Below are 24,719 nucleotides of genomic sequence, written 5' to 3' on the forward strand. Positions count from 1 at the left end.
GTCTTTTCCTCCCCTAGAAGACCTGCTAGGGGTAAATGATGAGCCAGCTCCAGTAGAAAGGCCTTTTAGCACTGGAGGACCACAAACCCATGGGTTGCACCAGGCTCAGGAACCTTAGGCTCACTATACAGGAGACAATGTTCCCAGTAAATTAGGTGATCGCCAAACGTCTTGCCACTGCCTGGGCCTTGGTCTGAGCCATAGACCATCAAGAGTAGGGCACTCCATGCGTGCCTTGCAGAACTCCTCCCTCATGGTACCCCCTTCCTGCTGTCAGTTGGTCACCTCCAGTTGGTTTCCCAAGGTGACAATGTCCTCCTCTGTAGGGTCCGGGACGTCACCCTTAGCTTCGCCTCATCCTGGACCATGGGAGTTTCGGGAGCACATTTTGCATGTCCATTGCCCTTCCTCTTCTTGGCAGCACTTGAGCTATTCATCTAGGCTCCAGGTCCTCCTGACTACTGTTTCAGGCATCCATGGACCGTGTAGCCAGGCACACCCGTTCAGGTAACCCTAAAATTTCCAAGTGTGACCTGAGTTTCGCCTCCTGTAACTTACAGGGAACCAGAACCACTGGGTAGTGACTCTCATGGTTGCTTGCTGCAACGACTTGGTGGTATGTATTATGGACTACCTGCTCCGGGATCACTAGATACTATCTGACAGTTGACATGCTGGTTCCAGTGTCTCTCAGAGCCTCCACCCTCTGCTTATTGATGGTGACCCACTAATTGTATTTCCTAGTGTTGTCAGGCGTTAGAGTTCTCTGCACTATCTCAGTCACCCAGGGACACTACAGTAGCCTCTACGCAGTCCCCCACACTATCTGGGCCAATTTCCTCCCCAAGTGCTACACCAGTGGGAGGCTGTGCCCGCTTGGGACACTTGGCTCCCCCTTGTAGTGCCAAACCCACTGACACTCATAGCACATAAGGGGTGCCTTCCCGGAAGACTTACTATCAGGGAACCACTTCCATACAGGCACACCTAAGCCCGCTATTGGGTGTAGCTGTGTAGGAGTAACACAGTTTAAAACTGCATACATAGGCTGGAATGGCAGGCCTGATTTAGGAGAGTAGGATCTGCACTTATGCTGCCCCCACTTTTTTTTCTGATGTTTACACTGGTTTCTGGCTATAGTCTGGCTGGGTCCCTGCTAATCAGGGCCCCAGCCTCTCTGTTCTCTCTAAACAACTTGGAGTACATATTAAATGCACTAGTGATTGGATACTGTGGTACCTTATGAGCCCCTAGTATATGGTACCTTAGGTACCAAGGGCATAGGTACTTCACTGGCCTACCAGGGGCTGAAGCATGTATTATACCACCCCTGGGAAGCAGACTAAATCTGACACCACAGGCCTGCTACTGCAGCCTGGGTGAGGTAGTGTTAGCACTCCTCACTGAGGTATAGGTTCCATGTATCTCACCTTACACACACATATAAACCTATCCGTCACCCCTAAGGCAGGCCCTATCAATCCTGAGGGCAGGGTGCTTGGTTTACATGTGAGGGGGTGCCTCTGCCTGAGCAGGGCCCCTCTGCAGCTCTCAGAGTGTATTCTTTGTAGCTGTTTGTGGATGTGGTTAAACCATATACTCTTAAGTGCATTATAACCTAGCGGTAAATGCTAACTTTGGGATGTTAGCATCAAAATATGTCGTGTTTGGTGTCAAACGCCTTGGAATCATACCCCCACACCAGTAACTGGTGTGGGAGTATGATCTCACCCTTCTAGAGGGATAGACACGTACCTACTGTGGAAACACGGTAGAATCCTGAAAGAGCCCTGGCATCACAAAATGGATGCCACCAGCACAGACACTGGGCTGCCCTCCTGCTGCTGACCGAAACTCGCAGTGGAGGAGGCCCAACAATAGGCATCCTGTCACAGGGAGGTGTATCCACCTTCCAGTTAGGATTTAGTGTATTGGGGCTGGGTGGGTGCACTCCTAGATTGCTTTGAAGTCCTGCACTGGGGGAACAGTAGGCTCCTCTGTGCATATGCCAGCTCAAACCAGTTCAGAGGCTACTAGCCCCTGCTCTGGCACGAAACTGGACAAAGGGAAGTGGGTGTAACCACCCACTCCCCTGACCCTCCCATAGGAGTGGTCATAGAGCTTGTCCCTCCCTTTCCTTCAGTATAAGTTAGGGAACCCTTGCCATTGCAAACTAGATATCCCTGGATGATGCTCTACAAGAAGAATCCTGGACCTTCGACATTCCACTACCTTTGGAAGACTGAAGAATCTCCCTTGGAGTCAAGGAGTGACTCCCCTGCTTGGCAGGCACCAAAACTTTGAATCAATGGTCGCAAACTTTCCTGCTCCCGCCGGAGTCCGAAGTCCCTGCAGCCCCAAAAGTAGATTTCCTGACTTCCCAATGGCCATTGTGAGTCCCCAGTAAAACTGAGGCGAGTGGACCCCATGAGTGACGAGGATCAGCAATACCCGGGTACCGTGCACTATTGTCAAGTGCAACCTCTTCACGATGTTCTACAAACTTGTGCATCAGACCACTTATGGTCCAAGCCACCAGCAGGATTTGCACTGAAAATCAGAGGCCTACCTCATCCCGAGTGACCGTGGGCTCCTGTGAAGTGAATCCTCCCAAGGCGTCTTTGCGATCCTTAGCCGGTTGGCTTCTGGGTCCCCTGAATACTTTTTCATCAAACCAAATGATTCCCCTGGTTGCTCTAGGCCTGCCCTTACTTACCTTTGCTGGGTGAGTCCCTCAGACCTTGCTGGTCTGCACCGCTGACTTTCTTCACATTCCACAAGACTTGCTGTTGCCAAGGCTTGTTGGCTCCAATCCGGTTGCCGACACCTCAGTAAGCTGCAGACTTTATGAGTCATTCAGAATCCAGCTCCTGGTTGTGGTCGATGCCTCCTGGACCTCGTGGATGAAGAATCAAGACACCCATAATCACCTTAAAACAACCGACTTCTGTGGGTATCCAGCTTCCTGGCCCCGGGTCACTGGCAAGTGACTTTGAACACTGTCTCCACTGCTTTCAGGTCTTCTTTCTTCAGAATCCAGCCTTGGATTCCACCGGACACTTCTCCTCTCTTCACAAGCAGCAAGTCTTCTTTGGCTCCCATTGAAAACGACGCCGCGACCCGACACCAATGCACCCGGCTTCCCTGGGTGAGGTAACTCGAGTACTCCGGTGCTCCTGTGGGTGTTGGCTCTAGAACTACTTACCCTGTAAGTGACTTGCTTGTAGACTCTCCCGAAGTATCCTAAAACTTTAAAATTCCAACTGCGACTTGCTCCATTGAAGTCTATTGGGATCCGCGGCTGTGTTCACGCACTGCATGCGTCTCCCGTGGGTCCTTTACTTACCTGCCTTGGGTGGATTAGTGAGGCCCCAGCGCTTCTGAAGACCTTAGGCCTTCTCCCTTCTCAAGTCGTTCTTCTTATACCTCTTTTTTAGTATATGGTCTGGTACGCCCCTACGGCCCCAGCTATATAAGTGCTTAGTTTGTTGTGAAACATTGATTTGTGCATATGTTCCTGACTTCTAATCTCATAAAGAGACTAGTAGAGTGTGTCTAGAAATAAATACATACATATTTTATATATATACCTGTGTGGTGTCTTTTCATTTGGTAATTCATGAGATTATAAGGTAAAACAAGCTGCTTTACATTCCTCAGAGACTCAGCCTGAAGGCTCCTCTCCACAGCTACCACTAGGATAGCTTTCTTTAAAAGATTGTCTTAAACCTATCTACCATAAGAGTCGAATTGGACTGGTGCAAGGTGGCCACTTTAAATAGTGACCAGCATATGCCAGGCCAACTTCTCACACCTGAGACATGGTTAAAGTGCTATTTAAGTGGGTGGCACCATCAGTACTGCAGACCCACTAGAAACATTTAATGTAATACCTTTTACTAGGGACTTACAAGTAAATTAAAAATGCCTATAGGGCGTAAGCCAGTTCTACCATGTTTTAATGAGAGAGCACAAGCATGCCAGCACTGGTTAGCAGTGGTAAAGTGGAAAAAGAACAATTGACGGATGGAATGCTGCACAATGTCAACCATTCACCACAGTACAGAGATCTGGGCCATCATTAATTTCTAGTTTGAACCCAGCCATATGCAAATCAGTATTGACCCTGCTCCCAATGGGAACAGTGCAGCCCGAACTGCCAGGTCAGGTACTCCCTGGACCGGAAACAAACATCCTGGGACCGGTTTTGGGGTATCACCCCTCATCAGCCAGGATAGCTTGAATCCAGTGGCATGGTGAGCTTAAGACCCCCGTCTGAGCATACCCGTCCCACTCAGGGTGACAAATGCAAAAGGAACAATTGATGGACTGGAATGCTAAACAATGTCAAACATTCACCCCCAGTATAGAGATCCGGCCCTAAATCCATCATTTTTTGCCCATCAAGCCATTCCAGTTTAAACCCAGCCATTTTCAAATCAGTCTTGACCCTGCTCCTCATGGAAACAGCTCAGCCTTAACTGCCAGGCCACGTCCTGCCTGGACTGGAAACAAGCATCCTGGGCCGAGTTACGGGATATCATTCCTAAATAGCCAGGCTAGCTTGAATCCAGTGTCATGGTGAGCATGGGACCCACGTTGGGGCATAGCAGTGGCAAAGTGCACAGAGTCCTAAAACCAGCAAAATCGAAGACAGCAAACAGGAGAGTTGAAGGAAAAAAGTTGGAGGGAACACCACACCAAGAATGCCAGGTCAAACACCCAGCATTACTATTTCATAGCAGTGAAGTGGTCGAGTTTAATCCAGTCATTCACTCTAATGGCTCTCTATGAGAGCCATGCATAACAATTTCATAAACAGTTCGTAGGCATTCTGTGCCTCCTGAGCCCATTTAGGTGCAAGAATAGATCATTAAAGGAGGCACAGTCTTAATACCAGATGGTGGAGTCCTATTTCTGCCCTCAGTATTTGATGAATTAAGTTCAAATAGACATCAATCTGGCGACAAAAAGCAGTTAAAAAAATCCTCCTCATAATTATTGTCTACGATCTCACTGGTGGGACCAAGTTCAAAGAGTTCTTCTTTATGATTGGATGCTCAATTGATAATCAGGGTACAATCCGTACAGATATTCTCTGATCATCACTGTGTTAAATGGTAATCACTTTTCCAGTTATGTCTTTGTATAATTCCTGGAGGTGCAGTGTACAGAGCTTCATTCATGCACCTGTGAATATTCCAGTTCACTGTGTGGAGCTCAGGCAGAAAAGGTAGCCAGTCCATGTTGGACTTCTTTTTGGCAGACAAAACTGTGCCAGTTTTGTCAGGTTGCTCAGAGGGAACTCGGATATGTCAGTATCCTTGTACAAGGTGGAATAAATTGTGTTGGCATCCTAGGGCTGTATTATAGAAAGTGCCCTAGGGGCTCAACGGGCATGTGCGCCTGCTTTGCGCACCCCGGGGCACTTTGGTATTACGGATAGGACTGCAAACACTTGTGCTTCCCTTTATGTAATACAGATAGCATTGGCACACATATAGCATCAGTGCTATCACCAGAGGCTATGTCTGTGCTGTATTATAGAAGCAGGTGAGAGGCAAAGAAGCTGGCAGGTGGTGGTGCACTGTCGGTGCGCTGCCTGATCGCAGCCCTCTGGAAGGGGAAAAGGGACAAATTTCCTTGCAAGTGGGTGCAATCACTCACTGCACCCACCTGCAAGGAGATCTCTAATCCTCTTTAAAAGTGCAGGTGGTACGCTGCCTGCACAGTGAAACACAGAGCGGCTGCTTCAAAACTGCTCCGTATTTCCCTTGAATGCGCTGCCCCCTGGGCAGCAAGACTTTGCGGATCCCCTCTGTGCAGCGGATTCAATGTAATACAGCACACTCTCCTTGTTAGCGCCAAGCACACCTTTTAAAAAGAGCGCCTGGTGCTAACAAGGAAAATGCGTTGCATTGCATAATACGGCCCCTGGTGTGCTGGTAGGTATTATTTATTTTATAGTGACACAGAATGGAAGAATGCAGTGCTCTAGGGCTGACACCCCATCTGCTTTCCACCAGTATTTTTTTACATTTTTTTATATATTTTTATTTGCATTTTTTTTCATATCACAAAACAAGAACAACCAAACAGACAGGTCAGCACTGGTCATCACACCCACTTTGCTTGTCACCCCCCCCCCCCCCCCCCACCAGTATTTTAATGTCCCGACCAGTGCAATAATAAGCAAAATCACACCAAGCAGATATTTTGAGCCCTTATCTGTACATATGTCAAACAGAAAATATAAATAGAAAGTGCTTTTATAAGTGTTCTGGATCTGCAGTAATGATCCCTTAGCGATGATTAAAGTAAATAAAGGCAGAAAAGTATAGCTAGAAAGTAATATATGCAATTTTGTTTTAAAACCCTATTCCGTATCATGCTGGGCCATTGGAGACTCTTAAAACAACAACAAATGAGCGGTATTTTTCTCTTGGAAAGGAGGCAACCTTAATTGCTAAGGTGGTCATGCCTTCCAGAATCACATATCCACATTCTTTGAGATGTTATTGTTATTTTTTTTATTTACATTTATTTAGATTTATTTGATCAATTCACTAATAGCACTACTCATGTTGCCATTGGTAAAATGGTTATATGATATCACATCCTCTGAAGTCATCAAATATACTAATTAGTTCTCACTTCTACAAATTTTCTATACTTGAGAGCTCTACTGGCCCTGCTTAATAAATGCTCACAACAGCAACAAAAATCAAAGCCTTCCATCTGGCAACATAATAAACATAGACACTTTGCCGCCCTCTGTAAGCCCCCAGTAATGACAATGTCTCCTACCTGTGAATGCTGTTCATGATGATCTGTTTAATAAGTACATGCAACAGCCTATTATGCACACTTAGGTTTCCCACTTTTCTCATAAAAAATGCCAGACTAAGCAATGCAAAGATAACTCCTGTGTACATTAGTAAATAACAAGTTGAGTGAGCCAGAAGATAAAATGTAGTTTTTCACTATTAACACTGTAAGGGGAAACAGCCGTAACATTGCATGCGTTACATCGCATGCTTTTACAACACAGTCATTAAAACAACCATGTTGTTACAACGCAAGCCATTACATTGCAAGTCGTTTCAATGACTTGCTTTAGAGGGGGAATTGGTGTTGGATTTACAAAACAACACCTTCCCTGCTGTTGCTCAAACTGGAATAGGAATAGTAAATTATACTATTCCTAAGTCCAGCACGCCCCCTACAGCAAGTCGTTGAAACGACTTGCGATGCAATGGCTCTGGTTGTAACAACACGGTCGTTGTAACAACTGCGTTGTTAAAGCATGCGATGTAACACATGCAAACTAACAGAATATATTCCACTGTAAGGAATGTAACCCTCAGGCAGCTACACCTCCAGGGTGGTCTACCAAGCTACTAACCAACGAATCTTGAGAGTGGCTAGAACAGTGTACTGTGGGACAGCAAAGTGCCAATTATTGCAAGAAACACATTACTAGGAAGAAGGGGACCCAATAGCCCATTGACTAATGACTGTGTGGGTCCTTCAGAACACTTATCTGCAATAAATATAGCACCCTTGGGGTGTGGCCAAGATTGAGGCAGAGGAGGACGTACTTGCTTGTCGCTCCGGTCTAACGCCTGGGTCTCAATAAAATAGCTACAGATAGCTGACCGGGAGGGGTTCAGCGACTCCACCCCCTCCATCTGACGGCGACCGGGTGCTGATTCTGCCAGAGACGAGGTGCGGAGGTGCTGCGGTGGCCACCGGTCGAGCACAACTGACTGACTGGGGTGGAGCTGGGCCCTGCGTTGCCACGCTGTGCTGTGGGCGTTCCTGCTGCGGGGCTGGCCGACCGAATAGTGAACGCTGCTGCAAAACAGAAGGTGACAGGAGGCCCTGAAGCATTAATGATCCCGGAGTTGCGGACCAGCTCGCAGTGAATCAAGCTGCACCGGAGCCCGAGGAGAGCGGCCCCTTCCTTTCCCACCGGTGAGCGTCCGACAGTGCAGAGAGATAACGTGGAGGTGGAGAGGCATACCGCACTGTCTCTGCACCGAAGGCTTGGCACCCCGCGGCACCGGGACTTATTTGCCAGCATGGGACGTTAATCATAATCAGCTTCTGAGTGCAGTGAGCGGTGCTTATCCCCCCTCCTCAGTAGGATCGTGGTACTGAGCACGGGTCTGGCATCGTGAGGCCTACACAAAAGAAAGGCCTGAAACCCAATTCGCTGCTACGGGTTGAGGCTGTGAGCCGAAGACTTCAGCCAGACCGTCATCCAGCTGAAGCAGAGGGCCCCAAATTTATCTGGCTGGGACACCGACCAGCAAGGCCTGGGTATTGCAGAACTCCGGAATGGCACCTATTGTTGTATAGCATGTGGAGGAACGGTTTGCAGCATCCCCTGAGGAAGAAGGTGGGTGCTGCTGGGGGGGGAGGGGCAGCACAGCGGGGCCTGTTGCAGCAGGCTCCTGGGACTCTGTGGTGACAAGACATGCCAGGCCTCCTAGATTAAGCCCACAACCTTAGGCCTTGGCTTCAATATAGGAGCAGGGGACAAAGTATTGCCTGCACAAATGAACCCAGGGAATGGTAGTGGGTCGGTCTCCTTCCCCTCCAAAGCTAGCGTTCGGACTACGATCTGGTTAAATCACAAGAAGTGGTCTGCGGCTCTGACTACACAGTGGCAGGAACAGAGAATCTTATTCCAAAAGCTTGACAGGCCCTGGAAGTAAATTTGTTCAGGGTGGGCCGACTGCATAAACAGGCAACACACTTACTGGGAATGGCCTCCAATAAGACAAAGAAAGAGCCCTGTGTCAAGGATCTCCTCCTTAAAACAGGTGCAACTGGCTCCGAGGCAATCCCCCCCATCTGGCAGTCCCGCAGGCACAGAGATGGGGGACACGGAAGGCCCAGTCACACAGGCCTTTCTGGAAACCTTATTCACCTCCTTGAAAGATGATATCCACATTATGAAGAAGGAGCTTACCCAGGAAGTCCGAGAGATACGGAGAGACCTAGACTCAGTGGCCAAGAGAATGGATACATTGGAGACACAGGATACAACAAGGGACGAGGAGATCGAACAGCTCCAACATGTGGTACTTCACTTACAAGATCAGCAACTGGATCTCCAGGCGCATGCGGAGGACCTTGAAAACTGCTCCCGATGGCACAATATAAGACTTTGTGGGTTTCTTCAGGGGGTGGAGGGGCAGGACATTGCAGCCTATGTGGAGGAACTCTTTGGTTTCATCCTGGGGGCCCCACCGGAACAACAAATCAAGCTGGACAGACCTAACAGAGTGGGCCCAAAGAGAGTGACGATTGCCCCCCCACCGGACATCCTCACGTGTGTCCATGATTTTCAACTTAAGGAGCGGATTCCGAGAGAGGCCCAAGATAAACCCCCTGTCGAATTCTGGACTTCCAAACCTCTCTTGTGTCAGGATTTAGCAGCATCCACACTGCAAAAGAGGAGGGAGTTCAAGCCAATCACTGCCCACTTGCGCTCTAAAGAGATCCTTTAATCTTGGGGCCATCCCTTCCGATTAATCTCTAAATGGGATGGTAAAACACACCTAATCTGCTCATTGCAGGAGGCCAAGCGGCTGCTGCACCTGTCTGATGATGAGTCATCAACGCAAGAAGAAACCAAGAGAAGATCTCCTGGGACAGAGAGATGGAGAAGGGCTGGTCAGTACCCGCTTCACCCCAGGCCACACCAGGGGACTATTGCCAAAGAGAGACAAGCCGTTATTGTCTCCCTTGAGGTGGACTCAGATAACGCAGACTGAACATTATCGGATCACATAGGCAGGGAGGGAGTGGAGGTCATAGATGTCCGCATTATGCACCTTCCCGGTTCTCAGATACTGGGGCTCAGCGGGCAGGCGGGGCAAAATGGGTCCTGCTCACATCTCACGCCTCACCATTGGGTAATTTACCCAGGACTATTGTATTGTTCACATGTTCATGTTTAATTTTCACTGTAACGTTCAGGGGTAACTAGGTCCCCCCCACACACCTGCCTTCCAGTCTGAAGAAGCTTTGTTAGCGCTAGGTCTCTAGCACATAACACTTACACGTTCACAAATGTGATGGTCCCCGCAGGTACTTTGGCCCTTTCGCTATCTTTAGCGATTACAATACTTATCTTTATGGTTGAGGCCTGTAGGATTATTTCGCTTAACGTAAAAGGTCTCTATAGCCCAATTAAGAGACAAGCTCTCTTATCTTTTCTGGAAAACCCAGATGCACATGTCTGTCTCCTTCAAGAGAAGCATCTACTGACAGGGGACACTCATAGATTACGAACTAGGGTGTTCCCTCAACAATTTTTCTCATCTCATACCTCCAAAACAGCAGGGTGGCCATTTCAGTTTCTTCTAAATTCCAAGGCAAGGTGGGTTTTAAGCAGGTCAAAATCAGGGGAAGGCTACTAGCGCACACATTCACATTAGGTCAGCATATTTTCACTATTGTTACAGTTTATGCCCCGAACAAGGACAAGAAGGGTTTCTCCAGGAGGTGGTGATGGAAATATCCAAATCCCCTGATAGATTGTTGATCATAGGGGAGATCTTAATCTAGCCTTTGATACAGACATGGATAGCTCTAGCCAGTGTTTTGGGCAGATCAGGGCCTTCACCGAGAAAGGGAGGCGGCTGCTGATGGAGACAGGACTGACTGACATATGGAGGTCCCACCATCCAACGTTCAGAGGGTATACTTTTCACTTGCACCCCCACAAGACTTAGGCTAGAATTGATTACATACTAACCACCACCACAATGACTCAGCAGACACAGCAGGTCGAGATACTTCCTTGTACCTTGTCGGACCACTCGGCAGTGTGTATATCATTTGGACTTTTGAGCCTGCACCCTGCCCGCCATTTGTGGCAGCTCTGAGAGCCGTTACGGCAGCCTTCGGCAGTAGTACAATGGATCACCAAAGCTATTACCGATAACTTGGTTATTAACGATACCCCAGATACTCCCATTGCTACATTATGGGACGCACTGAAGGCGGTAGTTCGGGGAGAGATCCTAGTTATTGCCGCGCATGACAACATAGTCCGGCGGGAAAAGAGGGAACAACTCTCTGGTGAGGTAAAAGAGTTGGACCATATCCACCAAAGAACAGGGGCTCCCAGGGTTTGGAAACAGCTCAAAGCGGCAAGAGCTCAAATGACAGGCCTTGATATAGATAGGGCTGAGCATGCAGCCATACGGCTCCGGCACACCTTTTACTCTAAGGGGGATAGGAGTGGTAGACTCCTGGCCAGTAGATTAAGGGCACAGCCGCAAGCCTCAAACATCTCTGTGATTACCAATTACATGGGGCAAGAGCGGACCACCGACCAGGGTATAGCAGACGCATTTAGGCAATACTATGTGTCTCTCTATGGAGCACAGAAGCTCCCGGACAAGGCCCCCGCTCAATATCTGCAAGGGGCGAAAACCGCCAAGCTAGTTCTAAGCCAAATTGAAGATCTTGAGTCTCCGATTAGGCTGGAAGAGGTCTTTTCAGTCATCTCTAAGAAAAACCTGCTTAAATCTCTGGGCCCGGATGGATTTGCCTCCATCTTTTATAAAACGTTTTGCGCAGTGCTGACCCCGCTCCTGATGAGGGTGTATAATTCGATCGGGCTGTCCTCCCCATACCACCTACGAGGCTAGAGGCGCTAATTACTGTTGTTCCTAAGCCAGGGAAGGACAAACAACATTGTGCATCTTACCGTCCTATTTCGCTCCTTAATGTTGATCTTTCTTTACTGGGATTTTGGTGCAAAAGCTCGCCCCTTTTCTTCCTGGGTCGATTGATCCAGATCAGTTGGGCTTCTTTTTGGGTCGCTAGTGTTCCGATAATACCAAGCGCCTTCTGCATATAATAGATAAATCTGAACGCTTTGAGACCGAACGCATGATACTCTCTATCGACTCCAAGAAGGCGTTTGATAGGGTACACTGGCCCTACCTCAAAGCAACTATGCACCACTTCAGCCTGCCTGAACGATTTATAAACTGGGTGCTCGGCAGTTACACCAATCCTGTTGCAGTGGTCTGGGTGAATGGCCTTATTCTGTGTCCGTTTCCTATTTAACAATGGACAAGGCAGGGCTGTTGACTCTCGCCAATACTGTTCGCCCTGTATATGGAGCCCATGTCCCAAAGAGTGCGCGATGACCAATTAATATCAGGGGTGCAGTTCGGAGGTGAAGAGCATAAAATTAGCTTGTACGCGGATGACGTAGTCGCCACCTTAGAACGGCCCAGAGAGTCCCTGCCATCCCTTCTGGTGGAGTTAGAATGCTTCGCACAAGCATCTGGATTCAAAGTCAATGTACACAAGTCACAGTCGCTTAGCCTATCCCTTAGTCCGACCCCACTAGAGATGCTCCAGTGGGCGCATCACCTCCAATGTGCTCAAGAAACCATCCCCCTTTTAAGCCTTTACCTTACAGCTAGTATACAACGCACCACCTCCCTTAATTGCACAGCGTTTTGAGACACATACGCGACTGTCTTCGTAGATGGACGCCACACTCTTTGTCTTGGCTGGGGCGTATAGCCAGCTGCGGCTGCTGCAGATAAGAGCGGTGGGGCCAGGTGAGCGGGGATTTTGAGAGACGACCACGAGGGAAAATTAAATAAATAAATAAATAATTTCCCCTCGTGGTCGTCTCTCGAAAACCCCCCTCACCTGGCCCTACCACCCCACTGCTCTTACCTGCAGCGGCCGCCGCTGCGTATAGCAGCGGTTAAAATGGCGATACTGCCTAAGATAATATTCTTATTTCAGACCCTGCTGCTGGCCCCCCCCACAGGAGTGTTGCACTCACTGCAGTGAAATCTGAAGTAATTTATTTGGCAAGATCAGCACCCCAGAATGCGCAGAGAACTAAATTACAGTGCTCCAACTGAAGGGGGATTGGCTATTGCGAACTTGCGCGACTACTACTGGGTGGTGCAGTTGAGACCCTTGGTGGATTGGTCACGGCTGGAGTCAGAGAAACACTGGCTGTGTATGGATAGAGCCATAGCCAGACAACCCCTATGGGGAATCCCCTTTCTCACAAACGCAGTCAGACCCACCAACTTGTATTTATCGAAAGTGACACACTCTATCTTATCAGCTTGGGACAGAGTGACCACTTCAAGAGGGCTCACTACATTCCCATCACCAATTGCACCCATAGTCCAAAATTCTGAATTCACACCAGGGTTCCATGTGAGAACATCTGCACAGTGGATCAGAGAGGGTCGCCGGTCAATAGGACACTTTTTTTACGCAGAAGGGCCTCTGTCTTTCGCTGATTTTTGCACAAAGCAGACCCTTCCAGAGACGAAGCGCTACCGATATCAGCAGATCACACATTGGGTTATGCAACCAGCAGTACGGGGAGGAGCGGAAATATCTCTAACATCATTCAAAAAGTAGTTAATAACGAACACACGGACTCGCGCTTGATGATAAAACTCTCTAAATTTGTTAGAAGCAATCCTGGAACAGATAAATACCCTGGACAGCTGAGGTGGGAAGGGGAATTGGGCAGGACGCTCTCACTCAAGGAATGGATGGATATTTACTACAGAGCCCGACATATGGCATGCAGCGTTGCGAGCATAGAGACCGCTACAAAAATAGCAACATACTGGTACCTAATTTCCCTGTGTCTTCACAGAGGTAATCTGCTGCACAGCCCCAGTGCTGGAGAGCATGTGGCTCGCTGGGAACCCTGACTCACTTGTTATGAGAATGCCCTCAAATTTCGAGTCACTGGGAGCAGATATTGAATGACATTGATACTCACTTTGACACTCAAATACCCCGCTTCCCTGTTTACATTCTACTGGGCTTCCCTAATCCGCTTACCGTCCCACTCTGAGCACGGACTGGCAGGCAGATAGCACTAGCAGCTGCCCTACAAAATATTCTATCCCATTGGGGGACAGCCACCCCACCCACCTACCTGAGATGGCTACTCAGACTATGGAGTACTCTGGGGATGAAGAAAATCTCTCTCTCACTTTCTAATCCTGGGGCATCCTTCCAAGACCTTTGGAAGCCCTTCTTGACACTGCTCACCTCGAAGTTCAAAGAACTCAAATGCCCGAAATATCTACGACTCCCCGCACCTTGCAGACCCACCACAGACTGCATCATCAGACAATACAATACCCCTAATGGCATAAACTGCATAGTGATGTGGATTCCGGGATGAGGGACAAACTAAAGGGCACCCAATGTACAAGTATTTGGATTAATAAAAAGGGGTTGGGTGGGGGATTTTTGTTTTATGTTCTTGGGCTATTGTTTTCTGTTGTTGATCCTTTATCTATGCCAGCCCCCTTGACGGGGCGTATAGCAGTCTCTACAGAATGATCTCCAATTGTGTATGTTCTATGCTTATTTGATAACCAATAAAAACATTTAGACATAAATATAGCACCATTAACACCCTCGGATCATGTTGGATTTGCAGAAAGGATTAAAGAAGGATTACCCTGCTGACCCTGAAACTGCACACAGAGAGGCTGCACCGTCAGAGGGACTGCACCTGCTGCACTTTACGCTAGTGAAGTTTGGACTGTGCCTATGGCTCCTGGCTCTGGGAAAATTAATTTCTGGCCTCAGATCACAGTACTGACTACAAGGATGAGTTGGCTGATCCATTGGAACCAGCTCCAGGGACACAAGAGCTGAACAAACCTAAACCGGAAAGCTGGTAGCCACCACAGAAGTTTAGCAGGCTACTTGCTGCCGGCCCACAAAGTGACCAATCTTTGACAGCCAAAAGTTACCCCTGAGTCCACTGGACCCAAGAAGCCATCAGAGTCTGGATTTGTCAACCATGGGGGACACCAGCCCCCATCAAAGGATCCTGCCCCATACGAGGTGCGAGGAGACCTGTCGGCCATCATCAGCTGACCAGCTACTGCAACCGGGATGACTTTGTGGGACCCCGACCTCTGTGGCCAAAGTCACCCCACACAACTCATTGACCAAGGAATTATCACAAAGGAGCCCCTGTCAACCGTAGCTCAACCGGAGGATTCTTGAGCATCTATAACCCCTGTATTCTCAGCATCAGGACCACTCAGTTACAGTCTATGGTGGTTGTCTTGTAAAGTTTGGAACTTGCCATCAAAATTCTCTGGTGACCAGGTAACTGACCAAAGAATCCTCTCTGGCCCCTTGGACCTTCATCCTGCAGGGACAGAGCTGCCGAACTAACTCTTTCAAACTTTTTAAAAGTTTACATTTCATTGGCCAATGGTTTTTTGTGCTTGCATTTAAAAGTATTTCATTCAATAAAAATCTGTATCTTCGGAACCCTCCAGTGGATTTTGACCATCAAGGTTTCTAAAAATGTATAAAAATACCCTTTTTTTTATAAATTGCTGTCCGATTTCATTCATGTTCTGTGACATTCTTATTTCGTTGTTTGTTACTGTTAAATACTTTACACTAAGTTCAATTGTCAAGCCTTGCTGCTCAAAGCCACAGCTACACAGGGTTGAGAAAAGGTAATACAAATGTGCCTGATTGGACCCAAAACAGATTTGGGAGTGTATTTCATGATCAATATCATATAATACACCCAATCCACACATTGGTGCCCAGTGGTGGGATGCAGAACTTGGTTTTAGCTGTGCCATTTAATTAATAAGTTGATATCACCTAAAAAAGAATCCCAAGTCGACATTGAGAAAACGTTTAAGAAAAGAGCAAAGTTCCCAAAATTCCAAAGGTACCTGTCCTTCATAAGAAAAAGTTGAAAAAAGTATTATTTGTAAAGTCTTCAGGATGGAGCCCAGGGGAATCAACTTGGCTGCCCTACCTGCACTCAAGATTAATACCCTGAGGTCACTGTGGAGGGAGAGAAACATTTTCCCAGGAAATTCTGCATTTAAAGAGGATCTCAAGAAAACCCTCAAAGATTGGGAGGAGTCCAGGAGGGCTCAGGTTCAACTGGAAGAGGAGATAACTCAAACTGACTGTGAAGAAGAAGAAGATGATGTAGAATTTATGGATACAGGTGGGGACAATAGCAGTGAAATCTAAACAATTCAACCCAGGATCAACTCGCTGTATGGGGTGAAAGGCGCTCCTCCTTAATGAGGAGACCCCAGATCCTGACAGCCCAGCTTACCATCCTAGAGATCCAGGAGAGGAAGCTGGCTTTGGAAGAAAAGAAGTTGGCCCCACAAGACAGAAGGGTCAAGGTGGGGATGACACCCCAAAGACATGGTGCCAGCAACAGAGAAGCAGAAGTAACTGCAGGAGGTGCCTATGGGTCCAGGTTAGCTAAGGGTATTGTTCTGATATATGCAGAGGGGGGTGATATAGACAAGTGGCTGTCATGCTATGAGAGAGCTCTCAGGCTGAGGAGGGTGGATACACAACATTGGGGGCCTTTGCTGTGGTAACTTAGTCCAACAGTATTGAGAGACAGGCAACTGACACTTGAGGATGGGAGATTCTTACACCTACATTAGGGAGGCCGTCATTGAGCTTTTTGGTCTTACCTCAGAAGAGTATAGACAAAAGTTTAGGAGCATACACAAGGGAGCCACACTGATACGGGTTGACTTTGTAGAGGCCTCTGTGAAGTCACCGGAAGGCTGGAATAAAGGTAACAGAGTACATACCTATGAGTGGCTCTACAACTTAGTGGTGAAATAACACATACTAACCCCCATTGCCAAGAGGAGAGGTAGGAAGTCTGGCAAGGCCACTTTCTCAAATTCCACAGACCCAGAAGAAGTCTAACACTCAGGAGGAAGGAATGGGCTCTGAACAGGATGGTGCTTCTTTGAAAGACTTGCCTGACTTGGCAGAACTTCAAGGAGCAGGTTGTTCCTCCAGAGAAGACTTGAGCTTGGAGCAAAAGATTTGTCCCTTTCTTGAGGGCCTGAGATAGTCTGCTGTCAAACAGGAGGAAGGTGATATCAGAGGTACCCATAAGGTATAAATGGAGAAGTCAATGCTGCACAGTGCAGCAAGAGACACCAAACGAGGGGCAACCAGAAGAACGGCGGTCCCCCATAAGTTCAGAGAATTCCTCCCTAACCTAGCCCATGACATCCCATTGAATGGACATCTGGGACAGACCACAACCTGGGACAGGTTGGACAACCACTTCTATTGGCCTCAGATGTCACAAAAGTAAAGGAGTTTTGCCGCTCCTGTATTACTTGAGAGGGCAGTGACAAGTGAGATAACAAGCCAAAGGCTGGCCTCATACCACTGCCGATGTTGGGGACTCCTTTTGAGAGGGTGGAGATTGTTGGTCCCCTAAACCCACCTACTCCCTAAGGGCATAGCTTTAAACTAATGGTGGTAGACCAGGCCACCAGGTATCCAGAAGCCATTTCCTTAGGACAGCCACTGCCCCTGTAGTAGCTAAAGCCTTACTTGGTATTTTTACCAGGGTTGGGTTCCATAAGAAGATTATTTCAGAATAGGCACAAACGTCATGTCTGCCTATTTGAAAACAATGTGAGATGAGTGTGGAGGAACTTATAAGTTCACTCCCCCTTACAATCCCCAAGGAAATGGCCTTGTTAAAAGATTTAACAAGACCAAGAAAGGTTGGATTATGGATCTACCTGAGATACTCCAAAGGAGATGGGATATTCTCCTGTCATGCCTATTGTTTGCATACAGGGAAGTTCCCCAGAAAGGAGTTGGGTTCAGTCGTTTTAAACTACTCTTTGGGTACTCTGTAAGAGGTCCTTTAAGTTAGGTGAAAAAAGGTACGGAGAGACCTCTAAAGGAGCCCAAGCATGATATACTGGACTATGAAATAGGCCTTTGCTCCAGAATGGCTGAGTACGTGAAAAAAGCAAATAGAAATTTGGAGGCAAGCCAGGAACTTGTCAAGCACGGGTATGACCAAAAGTCTTCCATGGTGGAGTACCAGGAAGGAAAAATTGTGTGGTTATTAGAGCTTATAGCACCAAAACCCTCCAAAACAAATGGACTGCTCATTAACCTATCTTGAAAAAGAAGAATGAAGTCACATAATGGTGGATTTGGGAACCCCAAGCAACCCTCATAGGGTGATACATGTGAATAGGCTCAAGTTACTCAAATATCAATGGGGAGGGAAAGAGAAGCTGTGATCCATTCGGCTTCCAATGGTTAGAACAAAAAATCAAAAAGGGGGAAAATGGACCACTTGTCCTGTGTAGCCAGGGTATTTAGTTGCGTGGAGACCGTCTTAAAAAACCCTCATATACGTACACAGGCAAAAAGGCGGTATATCTTGGTTCTCCACCTAGGTGTACTGTAACAGCATGATCATTGGGTCTTTTCTTAGCCAATATGCTGACCTCCGCCAGGAGGAAGACCAACTGGTTTGTCAGTAGTGGTCAGAAATGAAAGAAGGGTGTGCTTGGGCTCTAATAAGGTGAAATAAAATGCCTTGTGTCACTACTCACAGGGATTTTATTAAAAAGAGTGACGTGGGAAATTAAAAACGCAGTTGTGCGTGTGTAGACCAAGTTACTGGTCTGACACACTGGTGTTGGTCAACATGTTTCAGCCTCTTGGAACCTCTAGATGCTTTCGTCAGGACTGGGGTTTCATAGAGTGCTTTGTGACGCTCAATAATTAGGTGGGTACTCACCACCCTGATAATTTTGAGGCCAAATCCGAAGTATCTGTACCTCTGAAGTTCTAAATGTGAACTGCTTCGGAATACCGGTGAGCTCTTGTCAAACACAGTTGCGGTTTGTACAAGTGCACTGCTTGTTCTATCTCTGTGAATGGTAACTCAAAGGCTCAAGTTACATCATGAATGAACAGACATCACTATGGTCATGGTGACAGATGGTGGAGAAGAGGAGAGTGAACCTCTCCCAGACCAACTGTCATCTAATGTCAAAGATGGTTCAGTGGATGGGGTAGTGCTCTCTTCCTCTTTCTCCCAGCAACAGAAAAATAACTGCTACACTCTGCTCAATCAGTTTGCTGGTTTCTTTTCCTTGACTCCAGGTTTTACAACTTAGTGCTCCGATGTTGAGGACACTGGTGAGAGTTTACCTGTCAAGAACAAGATATACAGATTCTCGGACCAGGTCAAACCTAGCATCAAAGCTGAAGTTGCATAGATGTTAGAGTTGGGGGCGATTGAGCCTTCTATTAGTCCTTGGGCCAGCTCAGTGCTGTTGGTACCCAAATCAAATCCCAAGTGGGGAAAGCCAGAGTTAAGATTCTGTGTGGACTACAGAGGCCTACATGCAGTCACTAAGAATGACGCCCACCCCATACCAAGAGCTGATGAGCTCATAGACTCGTTGAGGGCTGCAAAATATCTGAGTACCTTTGACCTAACATCAGGTTATTGGCAGATAGCTCCTACTCAAGAAGCAATGGAGAGGAGTTCCTTTTCAACTCCTGGAGGCCACTTTTAGTTCAAATTGATGCCCTTTGGATTACAAAATGCACCTGACACCTTCCAGAGGTAGGTAAACAGGGTACTTTCTGGATTGGAAAGCTTTAGTGCAGCATATCTGAATGATATTTCAGTCTTAAGCTCCATTTGGGAGGATCACCTGGTCCAAATCAAGGAAGTGCTCAAGGCTGGTCAGGGCTGAACTATCAAGGTACATAGGTGAGAGATAGGTCAAGGGTCTGTAGTCTACTTGGTCCACCAAGTAGGTAGAGGCCATGTACTACCTCTCCAACCCAAGATCCAGACAATTCTGGCCTGGGAAGTTCCTAAGACACAGAGCCTTTCTTGTCCTGACAGGGATCTATAGGAGATTTGTCAAAGGGCATGATACCATTGTGTTACCCTTACAGAGTTAAGCTCCAAGAAGCAGCCTGGGAACGTCATATGAACTGACCAGTGTCAAAAGGCCTTTGACACCCTTAAGGAAGCTATGTGCTCAACACCTGTCCTAAAGGCACTTGCCTTTAGATAAACTTTGCTGTCCAGACTCATGCTTCACAACAGCTGAAGGGCCAGGGTCAAGATTAACCAGCTGCCTTTATCAGCAGGTGACACCTCCCCAGAGAGCAGCGTTGGCGTGCCATTGAGAGGGAAGCCTTTACTGTGGTTTGGTACCTGAAGAAGTTGAGACCCTAACTGTTTGGGACTAACTTTGCAGTTCAAAGTGACCACAGGCCTATTAGATGGTTGATGCAGATGAGGGGAGAGAACCCCAAATTGGTGTAGTGGTCCATTTCCTTACAGGGTATTGACTTTACAGTTGAACGCCGACCTGAGACTGACCATTCCAAAGCAGATGGTTTTTCCAGGTTCTTCCACTTAGATGATGAGAACTACCAGGATAAGGGTTAGTTGCTCATCACCTTTCATCTGGAGAGAGGGCATGTAAAGAAATGACATTTTCTGAATGTTCACTACCACATTTTTGGACTGATGCTGTTGGGTTTTCAACTCAGAGAGTCCATTGAGACCTGCTAACCAGACCTGAGTGCCAGTGTTCTGACCTTTTACAAATTATAAGTTGAATTGGCGATACCCAATTTGCAAGTGCTGACTTATTTATAAGTCCCTACTGTATGGTACCCAGGGCATGTGAGGCATAGTCTGTGCAACCCTGAGAGTAACAAAGGATAAATTGGTGAAAGCACAAAATTCCATCCACCCCGCATTGCTCAAAGTCTTATGAGAAAAATGATACCTCACTTGTGTGGGTAGGCCTAGTGCCCGTGACAGGAAACGGCTCAAAACGCAATGTGGACACACCAAATTTTCACAGTGAAAACTGACCCTTTTTTGCAAAGAGCCTAGCTGTAGATTGTGAGCCCTAGCTCTTCCCAAACATTGGGAAACCTAGCATACCTATACATTTGTGAAAACTAGACAGCCAAGGGATTCCAGGGTGGGTTAACTTGTCTGGCTCTCACCAGGTTCTGTTACCCAGAATCCCTTGCAAACCTCAAACTTTGTAAAAAAAACACATTTTCCTCACATTTCTGTGGTTAAAAGTTACGAAATCTGCGATGATCCACATCATTTCACCCACCCAGCATTCTCCAAAGTCTTCCGAGAAAAATGGTACCTCACTTGTGTGGGTAGCCCTAGTGCCCGTGACAGGAAACGGCTCAAAACGCAACGTGTACACACCACATTTTCACAGTGAAAACTGATCCTTTTTTTGCAAAGTGCCTAGCTGTAAATTCTGAATCCTAGCTCTGCCGGAACATAGGGAAACCAAGCAGACCTAAACATGTTTTAAAACTAGACACCCTAAGGGAATCCAGGGTGGGATAACTTGTCTGGCTCTCACCAGGTTCTGTTACCCAGAATCCCTAATAACCTCTAACTTTGTCAAAAAACACATTTTCCTCATATTTCTGTGGTGGAATGTTCTGGAATCTGCTTGGGTCCACAGAATTCTACCCATCCCGGATTCCTCAAAGTCTTCCAAGAAAAATGGTACCTCACTTTTCTGGGTAGGTCTAGTGCCCGCGACAGGACATGGCCTAAAACGCAACGTGGACATTTTCACAGTGAAAACTGACCCATTTTTTGCAAATTGCCTAGCTGTAGATATTGAACCCTAGCTCTGCCGGAACCTAGGAAAACCTAGCAAACCTATACATTTTTTAAATCTAGACACCCAGGGGAATCCAGGATGCAATGACTTGTCTGGCTCTCACAAGGTTCTGTTACCCAGAATCCCTTGCAAACCTCAAACTTTGTTATAAAAATCACATATTCCTCATGTTTCTGTGGTGGAAAGTTTTGGAATCTGGGTGGATGCACAAAATTCCATCCACCCCACATTCCTCAAAGTCTTCAGAGAAAAATGGTACCTCACATGTGTGGGTAGGCCTAGTGCCCGTGACAGGAAACAGCCCAAAACGCTTCGTGAACACACCACATTTTCACAGTGAAACTTGACCCTAGCTGTAGTTTTTTAACCCTAGCTCTGCCAGCACCTAGGGAAACCCAGCAAACCTATACATTTTTGAAAACTAGACACCGATCATAATCGAAGATTAGGTGACTTTTCTGGCTCTCACCAGGGTCTGTTACCCAGAAGCCCTTGCAAACCTCCAACTTTGTCCAAAACAAAACCATTTTCCTCACATGTCTGTGGTGGAAAGTTCTGGAATCTGTGTGGATGCACAAAAGTCCTCCCACCCTACATTCCCCAAAGTCTTCTGAGAAAAATTGTACCTCACTCGCGTGGGTGGGTCAAGTACCCATGACAGACAAGGGCCCAAAAAGTATTGAGGAGACATCAAAATGATCTATCACAAAACAACCTTGTTATGCCATGGGAGTCACCTGGGTTATTGACCTTGGGCTCGTCTGCCATCTTGGGAAACCTACCAAACCCACACATTTTGAAAACTAGTTAGGTATGGCTTGCATGGACCCCCAAAGTTTTCCTACTTTCGCAAACCTCAAATGTAGCTGAAAAAATCCCTTTTTCTCAAATTTCTGTGTGGCAAAGTTCTGGAATCTCCATGGATCCACACATTTCCTACCACCCAGAATTCTCCCAGGTCTCCCAATAAAAATGTTGACTCACTCGCATGTGTGGGTCAAGTACCGGTGACAGGCAAGGGCCCAAAAGGAAACATCAGAATTACCTATCACAAAACAACCTGGTTTTGCAAGGGGATCACCTGTTTTTTTGGACTTGGGCTTAGCGGCCACCTTTTACTCGGGAGACTACGGGGAACGCAGTGGGGTAGGACATTTGTGCCGGCACCGTGATTCCACACATAAATATGTGGAAAATGTGGTTTGTTTTTTCAGATAAATTTGAGGTTTGTAGGGGATTCTGGGTAGGAAAATGTTGGGGGACCTACGCAAGACATACCTCACTGGATTCCCCCGGGTGTCTAGTTTTTATAAATGTGTAGGTTTGGCAGTTTCCTAAGCTAGCCGCCGAGCCCGGAGCAAAAAACCCAGGTGAGCCCCCATGCAAAACCAGGTTGTTTTCTGATAGGTCATTTTGATGTATCCTCAATACGTTTTGGGACGTGGCCTGTCGCAGGTACTTGACCCACCCAAGTGAGTCAGGTACCATTTTTATCGGGAGATGGGGGGAATGCTGAGTGGTAGGAAATTTGTGGATCCATGCAGATTCCAAAATGTTCCCACACAGACATTTGAGAAAAATTAGATTTTTTCATCTAAATTTGAGGTTTGCATGGGATTCTGGGTAGAAAACGTTGGGGGGTCCATGCAAGCCATAGCTCCCTGGACTCCCCTAGGAGTCTAGTTTTCAGAAAATGTGTGGCTTTGATAGGTTTCCCTTGATGACGGCCGAGCCCAGGGCCAAAAAAAACATTTGAACCCCCATGCAAAACCATGCTGTTTTGTGATAGGTAATTTTGATGTCTCCTCAATACGTTTTGGGTCCTTGCCTGTCACGGGAACTCTACCCACCCATGCGAGTGAGGCACCATTTTAATTGGGAGACCTGGGGGAACGCTGGGTGGTAGGATATTAGTGGATCCACGCAGATTCCAGAACTTTCCACCACAGAAATGTGAGCGTGTTTTTTTTACACAGTTTGAGGTTTGCAAGGGATTATGGGTAACAAAACCTGGTGAGAGCCAGACATGTCACCCCATCCTGAATTCCCCTGGGTGTCTAGCTTTCAGAAATGTATAGGTTTGCTAGGTTTCCCTGCGCGCCGGCAGAGCTAGGGTTCAAAATACACAGCTAGACACTTTGCAAAAAAACTGTCCGTTTTCACTGTGAAAATGTGGTGTGTCTATGTTTTGTTTTGGGCCATTTCCTGTTGCGGGCACTAGGCCTACCCACACAAGTGTGGTACCATTTTTATCGGACAACTTTTGGGAATGCAGAATGGGGGGAATTTGGAGGATCTACGCATTTTCCAGCACTTTCCATCACAGAAATGTGAGGAAATTGTGTCTTTTATTTTACAAAGTTTGAGGTTTGCAAGGGATTCTAGGTAAGAGAACCTAGTAGTAGTTACACAAGGCACCCCATCCTGGATTCCCCTGGGTGTCTAGTTTTAAGAAATATATAGGTTTTCTAGGGTTCCCTAGGTGCTGGCAGAGCTAGTGTTCAAAATTTACAACTCGGCACATTGCCAAGAAAGGGTCAGTTTTCACTGTAAAAATGTGGTGTGTCCACATTGCGTTTTGGGCCGTTTCCTGTAGTGGGTACTAGGCGTACCCGCACAAGTGAGGTATAGTTTTTATCAAAAGACTTTTGGGAATGCGACATGGGTGGATTTTTATGGATCCACGCAGGTTCTAGAACTTTCTATCACAGAAATATGGGGAAAATGTGTTTGTTTTCTTACAAAGTTTGAGTTTTGCAAGGGATTCTGAGTAACAGAACCCGATGAGAACCAGACAAGTCACCAAATCCTGTATTCTCTTGGGTGTCTTGTTTTAAAACATTTATGGGTTTGCTAGGTTTCCCTAGGTGCCTGCTGAGCTAGGGTTCAAAATCTATAGCTATGCACTTTGCAAAAAAAGGGTCAGTTTTCACTGTGAAAATGTGGTGTGTCCATGTTTAGGTTTGGGCTGTTTTCTGTCGCGGGCACTAGGCCTACCCACACAAGGGAGGGATCATTATTATTGAAAGGCTTTGGGGAATTCGGGGTGGGTGGAAGTTTGTTGATTTGCGCAGTTTCCAAAACTTTCTATCACAGAAATGTGAGGAAAATTAGTTTTTTTTACAAAGTTTGAGTTTGGCAAGGGATTCTGGGTATCAGTACCAAGTGAGAGCCACACAA

At 47.0% G+C, this 24,719-nt stretch overlaps 1 protein-coding gene across 1 annotated transcript in view; it reads right to left on the bottom strand.

The window, feature by feature from the left end:
* Positions 1-24,719, bottom strand: part of LOC146856283 (dehydrogenase/reductase SDR family member 4-like) — a 715,264-nt gene that overhangs the window by 285,031 nt on the left and 405,514 nt on the right. The gene's annotated exons all lie outside the window — the stretch shown is intronic.

Source organism: Triturus cristatus, chromosome 4_1, assembly GCF_964204655.1.
Source record: "Triturus cristatus chromosome 4_1, aTriCri1.1, whole genome shotgun sequence".
NCBI classification, from domain to species: Eukaryota; Metazoa; Chordata; class Amphibia; order Caudata; family Salamandridae; genus Triturus; species Triturus cristatus.